This window comes from Microtus ochrogaster, chromosome 1, assembly GCF_000317375.1.
Source record: "Microtus ochrogaster isolate Prairie Vole_2 chromosome 1, MicOch1.0, whole genome shotgun sequence".
Lineage (NCBI taxonomy): Eukaryota > Metazoa > Chordata > Mammalia > Rodentia > Cricetidae > Microtus > Microtus ochrogaster.
Genome location: NC_022009.1, coordinates 58,297,325 through 58,305,471, shown reverse-complemented (window position 1 = coordinate 58,305,471; position 8,147 = coordinate 58,297,325). Strand labels below are relative to the sequence as shown.

The 8,147-nt window shown below is 40.7% G+C and overlaps 1 protein-coding gene across 1 annotated transcript in view; it reads left to right on the top strand.

Annotated features, from left to right (window-relative positions):
* The window catches only part of Srp54 (signal recognition particle 54), a 40,422-nt gene that overhangs the window by 814 nt on the left and 31,461 nt on the right, over positions 1–8,147 (top strand). The gene's annotated exons all lie outside the window — the stretch shown is intronic.

Sequence of the window (8,147 nt, the reverse complement as noted above, 5' to 3'; positions counted from 1 at the left end):
TTTTTTTTTTGCTTTTTCGAGACAAGGTTTCTCTGTGTAACAAACCTGACTGTCCTGGAACTCACTTTGTAGACCAGGCCGACTTTGAACTCACTGAGATCCATCTGTCAGTGCCACCACCTCTAAGTGTATATAGATTTTCTTGTTGCTAGTCTTCACTTAGTTGTTATGTATGCATTTGAACAAAATGTTTACAGGTAAGATGTAAGGATAAAGTAATGAAGGACACAAGCCCCAACAGAGATGCTAGGAGTACAGGGGAGGAAAAAGTCGATAAATAATATATTATAGCATGACGAATAATGACACACTCTAGTTAGGCATGAAGAGGTATGGGATAGCCGGGTGGTGGTGGCACGTGCCTTTCATCCCAGCGCTCGGGAGGCAGAAGCAGGTGAATCTCTGGGAGTTCAAGGCCAGCTGGTCTACAAGATCTAGTTCCAGGACAGGAACCAAAGCTACAGAGAAACCCTGTCTCATAAGACGTATGGGATGAAAGTTAATTGCTCTTAAGAGATTTGTCTGAACTACTTGCTGTTGAAATCAAGTGTCTATTTCCTAACAGGCTTAAGAGGATGGAAGAGAGTTAGGTAGCACGTTTAGTACAATTGCTCGGACAAATCAGTAGTGGTCCAAAAGAAGAGGGAGACGTTCCCTCAAACCTATGCACCTTGACTTTTTGAGTCTGAATAGTCTTTTCTGACTTAATAAAGAGTACTATACAAGGCGTGCTCCTGTAACTTTCTGTGCCTGCCATGGTAGCTTTTTTTGCTTTTAAGGGTAGATTTTTTTTTTTTTTGTCAGTGTGCTTTTGGAATAAAAACTTTTAGTCTCTTGGGATGCTTTTGTTTTGGTTGATCTGCTCTTACATTTGCCCCTTATTGCGAGAATGCATGCTCTTCATCAGTTCCTCTTGAGAGTTTTCTCACCTACATGTGTTGTGTTCATGCATTATTCCCACAGACCATGCCTTTCTTTCCCCTAGCCTTCAATTTGAGAGTTTTGCACTTTCTGCGGACTCAGTTGGCCCAAAGCAAGTTCACTGCTTCCATCTCCCATTTTCCACCAGGTTATGTAGTATATATGTTGAAATGTATAGAAGCAGTGTGGTTTTTGTTGTGTAATGTGTATGTTCAATGTTTAAAAAGACTAAGCCCCATGTGCCTGGCTGCTTTGTAGGCTGGGAAATAATTTGAGCTCAGGAATTGGAGGTGAGCCTGGGCATCATTATCAGTGCCCCACTCCTAAAATATACAACAAAGCAGTGTAATAAAAGGAACACTTATCTAGACATTTTACTTAAGTTGTAGGACATTATGGATAACTAAGACTCTTGGATTTTTTTTTTTCCTGTATTGCTCTTTCTAACTTTCAGAGCCGCTTCCCTTTGCTCCCATCCATTGGTTAATGCCGTTGTTAGCCGCCTGGCTATTCAAACTGAAAACGCTGGAATAACTTTTGCCTTCTTCCTCATCTTTTTACAACCATTTGGTCAGTCAGTCCTGTAGACTGTCTCGTGTATTTTTGTTGTTGTTCAGGAGCACTTTTATTTCTCTTGTAAGCTTTGGGATTATGGCTAGTACTTGTAGATTTGTGCCTCTCGGGTTTTTCTCCATTGGATGCATTTGCTGTTGTTTCCAAAGATGTTTTTATTCCGTATATTCGGGTACATATGTTTATGTGTGTACATAAAGTTTTTGTTTTCCTTTTTGAGACTAGATCTTAATATGTTGCCTTGGCTGACCTTGGAGCCATGGTCTCAAGCGATCTTCCTGGTAAAATAAAATATACCTGCAATGTTCCTCTGCATAAGATATTTTAAAAGTTGAGGACAAGCTGGGCTATTGTGGTGCACGACTTACTCAGCACTAAAGAGGCAGAAGCAAGCAGATATGTTCAAGTTCGAGACCAGCCTGGTCTACAGAGTGAGTTCCAGGACAGCCAGGGCTACAGAGAGAAACCCTATTTTGAAAACAAAACAAGCAAAACATTGAAGACAGTTTCATTCCTGTTTGACTTGAGGAATGTTGCTGAGGCCAGACCTGGCTGTGCCTAATCAAGAGTTTAGATACTAAGACTACTTCTCTAAAACATTTTATTATTTTTTTCCTCTGATGTCATTGTCCCTGGAGACTCTGACTGAGGATTTTATTTTGAGCTGATAGGCATTGTATAAATGTAACAATGTAACATTACTTGTGCTTGTGCCTTCCTCCCCTTTTCCTTTTTGCCCCATCAGTGCTTTCTTCAGTTTCAAAAGCAACAACTATTTCCAAGGTTTTTTGTGTTTTGTTTTGTTTTTGCAGTTTTTGTTTTCAGTTTTCCTTTTGGCAGTATTTTGTTCTTGTAGGGTTTTTTTTTTCCTCTTTTCTTTTCCTTTCTTACCTGCCCCCCTTTTCCTTTTTCTTTTTTTCACAGGATCTTACTATGTAGCCCTGGCTGGCCTAGTACTTGTTATTTAGACCACACATGTAGATCACCGAGGTCTTCTAGGAGTCTCCCATCCAAAATAAAAGCTGTGCACTGCTATACTCACCCTTTTGTTTTTGTTAGTTACTATTCTCGTTGTTTATTGGGTATGGTATGGGGAAGGGAGGGAGGTATATGTTTATGTGTTTGCATTTGTATATGTGTCTGCAGGTCTGAAGAAGAAACTAGAGGAGAATGTTGGATATGTTCCTTCTTGCCTAACTCCTACCTAACAGGGTCTTTTTCTCTTTTTATTGTAAAATCTTTTTAAAGTTATTTTTTAATTTTTGAGATTATATTTTTTTAATTTCCCCCTTCCCTTTTCTCCCAATAAACCCTCCTATATACCCTTGCTCACTTTAAAATTCATGGTTTTTTATTAACTGTTGTTACATACATGTATGAATATATTTCTAAATACATAAATACACCCTTCTCAGTCTATATATGAGTTGTATGTAGGTTTTCAGGGCTGACCATTTGGTATCAGATAACCAGTTGGTGTGTTCGTCCATGAGGAAGGCTGTTTCTCCTACTCTGAGCATTCCTTAGTTTCCTATAATTCCTGTGTAAAGTTGAGGCCAGCTGAAAGCTGTTGGTTACTCCAGGGTATGTGTGCCGCTACTGCACCCTTGCTGTATCGTGGTACCATACCAGTTGCTCTGCTTGATACAGTCATAGCTGGGTAGGACCGCTCGTTGCGTCCCTCCTTTTGAAGCTTGCATGGAGCCCTCTGCTACCAAGAAAGCTAGTCTTCGGGGAGGGAGATTTCTGCTCCGAGGTCTTTGGGCCCTGTGTCTGAACTATGTAGTGTTTTCATTAATAGGGACTTGCTTTCTGCTTCTGGAGCGGGGGAGCAACCAAGGGCAATAGCAATATGCTATTCATGTCTTGGGAGTCTCGTGTAGAACCCAAAAGAAGCCTTCTCATGCATGCTGTTGCATTTTTATTAGATGGTCTTTGGTTCTTGGAGGGAACATTGTTAGTCCAGATGAGAAAATTTCATTTAAACTATATATGTATATTTATATATAGACTTAATTATATTGTAGCTTTTTTGTTTTGTTTTTAGGTAGAGTGTTAATAGTATGACTTCTTTCAAGCACCCTTATTTTGGTTGTTTTACCCTCCTGTGTAGCTCAAATTCTGATTGGTCTTAATAATAAAAACCTGGAGTCAGATATTAGGGGGTGAAAGCTGAGACCAGAGAAACAGTGCAGCCAGCCTTTTACCTTTACCGAATCTTCAGACTGCACACTCAGACTGCATCTCAGACTGCATCCTCTGACTACATCTGAGCTCCTGTCTCTTCCCGGAGCCTTATACTCCTCTCTCCACCCAGCCATATCACTCCTGTCTCCACCTCCCTAAATTCTGTCATTAAAGGCATATGAATGCCAAGTACTGGAATTAAAGGTGTGAGCCACCACTACCTGGCTGTTTCTCTTTTAGACTGGATTGTTTTTGTGTAGCCCTGGGTGGCCTTGAACTCACAGAGATCCCTTTTCCTCTGGCTGGGTTTAAAGGTACACACCACCCTGCCTGACCTCTATGTCTTAGCTCTGCCCTCTGATCTTCAGGCAACTTTATTTGTTAGATTACAAACAAAATATCACTACACTCCCGTCTGTCCTCTGTATTTATCCCCCTCCTCTACCTAATTAGAATCCTATCCTATTTTTCCTCTCCCCTGCCCTCTGATCACGTGTACCCTTTCTCTACTCCTTCCCCACCCCACAGTGAGCCCTTTTCCCTTTCCTGGTTTCTGCAGTCACTTTAGGCTGTGTCCACCTTGTTTTTTGAGATAGGGTCTCTTGCTGGCCTGGCACTGGCCAAGTAGGATAATCTGGCTGGAAGCCCCTGAGTTCTGCCTGTTTCCACACTCCCAGCACTGAGATTGCGTGTATGTGTAAACCATGCCTGGCTATTTTATATGGGTTCCTGGAATCAAATCCAGGTCTTTGTGTATATAAAGGCACTTCAGTGGCTGAGCTGTCTCCCTAGATTCTTTAGACAACTTTAGTAAATCAAAATATTGTTGCTGGACATGATTAAACAAAATCTCAATTACTCTTGATTCTTGGCTATATTTTTACCAAGAGTTTTAAGATATGAAAAAAGGTTTGGACTCAAGTCCTCATGATTGCGTAGCAAGCACTTTTCCATGTGAGCTTTCTCTCCCGCCAACTTCATAGGCTAATGCAAGAAAAAGTAGAGCCGGGCGATGGTGGCGCACGCCTTTAATCCCAGCACTCGGGAGACAGAGGCAGGTGGATCTCTGTGAGTTCGAGACCAGCCTGGTCTATAGAGCTAGTTCCAGGACAGGCTCCAAAGCTACAGAGAAACCCTGTCTCGAAAATCCAAAAAAAAAAAAAAAAAAAAGAAAGAAAAAAAGAAAAAGTAGAGAAGACTTCAGTTAGGCTAGGCATGATAATGCAGCCTGTAACACCAGCATTTAGAAGAGACCTAGGCAAAGGGTCAACCTGGGCTACAGAACAGGCTCTGTTTTAAAAGAGAAGGGTATTCCATCCCCCAGAACCCCATCCATCCTCTGGAGTTTTCCTCAGATTTCCTTAATAAATCCATGCTTGCTCTGAAAATAAATACAACTTTAAATGATAATGAGGTGTCTGGGAAATGGCTCAATGCCTAAGAGCATGTGCTATGCGAGCTTGAGGATCTGAGTTTAAATCCCGGTACCCAGGTGAAAGCTGTGTGCACCTGCACACCAGCAGTGAGAGGGCCAAAATGGTGGGCCTCAGGTTTAGTTACAGCCCTAGTCCCAAACATCACATGTTCTTGCTCATCTAAGGCTTACAGCTCCAGATCTTCAGATGAGTTGTAGACTACCGAGTGAGTACTGTGAATTAAACCCAGAATGTCTGCAAGAGCTAGTGTTCTTAACCTGTGAGCCACCTCTCCAGCCCCTAGATTCTAACTTTTTAAAATGGAGGATGTTCTTTTTATGATGTCACCTTAAGTTCATTGTGGTGACACAGATAGGACTAGTCACTACTGATAGCAGTGATGAAAGGTGACGAGTAGAAGCATTCCACTTCTTCCATGAATTGACTCAGTTTATTGGATATGGGATAAGAAATAAATCTTGAATCTTTTCCATGAAGTAGTTGCTCTTTGAGGTTAAACAACCATGTAACTTAAAAAAAACAAGAAAAGAACCTTTGCTCAAGGTAAGCAAAACTTCTCATTTTCATCATGCCAGCAATAATTTAAAAATTTTAATTTAAATTTTTAATTTTTTTAAGACAGGGTTTCACTGTATCACCCTGGCTGACCTCCAGCTCAGAGATCTGTCTACCCCTGTCTCTTCTGTGGATTAAAGGACTATACCACCATGTCCAGCTTTAATATTTATTTATTCATTTTTGGTTTTTCGAGACAGGGTTTCTCTGTAGCTTTGGAGTCTGTCCTGGAACCAGCTCTGGTAGACCAGGCTGGCCTTGAACTCACAGAGATCCTTCGCCTCTGCCTCCCGAGTGCTGGGATTAAAGGTGTGTACCACCACTCCTGGAAATAGTCATTATTTTTAATTTTTAAATTACGTAATTTTGCTCGAGTTTGAATGTAATGTTTTCTAATTAGCCTGAGATATTTCCTTTCTGTAATAGATCCTGAATTCATTTTCTCTTCCTGTATGTTTAACTCACCTAAGTTCAGTCTCTTAAATCTCCCTCTGGCAGATACATTAGCTCTTTTCTTACTGTTTTCCTTTTGAATTAACCTTTTTATTTCATTTTTTATGTTTGTGGAGTTTTTTTGCCTACATATATGTCGGTGTACCACATGCATGCCTGGTGGTGGAAGAGGGGACCAGAAGATTCCCTAGCACTGGAGTTACAGGCAGTTGTGAGCTGTGTTGTCAGCTGCCATGTGGGTGCTGGGAACTGAACCCGGAATAGTGGTCAATGCCTTATCTTTAGCCCCCCTTATTTTTTTTAAAAGGATTTATTTTTATTATTTGTGTGTATAAATCTGTGTAAATGTTTGCCTTGTGTGTGAGCACAGGTGTGTGGGAGTCACAGGAGGGCACTGGCTCCCTTGGAACTGGCTTTAGTGTGAACGAGGAATTGAGTCCTCCAGAAGAGCAATAAGTTTTAACTGCTGAGCCATCTCTCCAGGCCATTTTTCTTTTTCTCTTTTCCTCCATTCCTCTTCCCTTCCCTCCCCTCTTCTCTCTCTCTCTGTCTCTCTTTTTGAGATTGGGTCTCTCTAGCCCTGTCTTCCTGAAACTCTCTACATAGACAGGCTGGCCTTGAACTCACAGAGCCTTTACCTCTGGAGTGCTGGGATTAAAGACATGCACCACTATGCCCAGTTTTGTTGTTGTTTTTTTGTCTTATTTTTAGTATCTTGTATACCCCGCCAAATGGAATCAAGTCTAGAAATCTCAAAAAGACTGCCAAAATAATTATTTTAAACAGTTATCTTTTGGTCAATATTGTTTATGGACTGTTTTCAAAGCCTTTAAAAACTGTATGGCACTCTCTTGACTAGGATACCTTGTCACCACCCCTATGGCTATCCCATGTTTGTATTTCTGCTCTTTCCATTTCACAGCTATCAAATTCCCTTTTGCCGGCTTTCCTACCTATTTAGCCTGCCCATATTCCGGAGTTGTAGGAATTAGCTCAGACAAATTACAGAGGCTGACAAGTCTAAAGTTTGACAAGTTGAAGCCAATGCTGTAGTTTCAGTCCAAAGACTAGCATGACAGGCTGTAAACCAAAGATGCAGGAACTGGGTTCTACTTCATAGTCAGGAAGAGGAATTTGTTTTGGCATTTATTTTGCTGTTCATTCATGGACCTTGCCTTACTAGCTAGTAACTAAAGCGTGTTTGGGGCTGGCAGTATTCATATTTACTTCTTCTGTGAGTTCTATCATCCTTATGTGAAGCAGTCTGTATACTTTTATATCGATATAAAACTTTTTTATATAGATATAAAATCTATATAAAAATCTATCTTTTATAAAACTATACCTTTATTCTGTTTTTGTTTTAGAGTTTCTCATGTAACCCAGTCTGCCCTCCATCTCTTTACTGTTCCTCCTGCTCCCGTGTTTTCAAGTGCTAGGATTTCAGAAGTGTACCTCCTGTCTGGCTTAAGGGAAAGGAATTTTGAGGTTACTGTATTTTGGAGTTAAGAACTCAGGAAATCAGCTGGACAGTGGTGACACACATCTTTAATCCTAGTACTTGGGAGCAAGAGGCCAGCCTGACCTACAGAGCGAGTTCCAGAACAGCCAGAATTACACAGAGAAACCCTTTTTCAGAGAAAAAAGAGATCAGGAAATCACTTTAGAATGGGAAGAGTAATTATTTCCTTGGTGGTTAGAAGTATTAAAATAAAGTATTGTTATTTTTATTTTTGAGACAGGGTCTCATTACATAGCCTCAGCTGGTCTGGAACTCTCTGTAGAACCGACTGGCTTCTAACTCAAAGAGGTCTATTTCTGATCCCAAGTGCTGGAATTAAAGGAATTATTTAGCAGGTGACTGTCAGCGTAGTTAATGACTCAGCGGTTGATTTGTTTGGGGCTAAAAGAGTTAAGCGATTTATGAATTAAGGTTAAGTTTTCCTTTTGCCTTTTCTTTTCTACTTAAAAGTCACATTCAAAATAGCTCAGAGTCCTTGAGGTGGAAATTCAGCACCATTT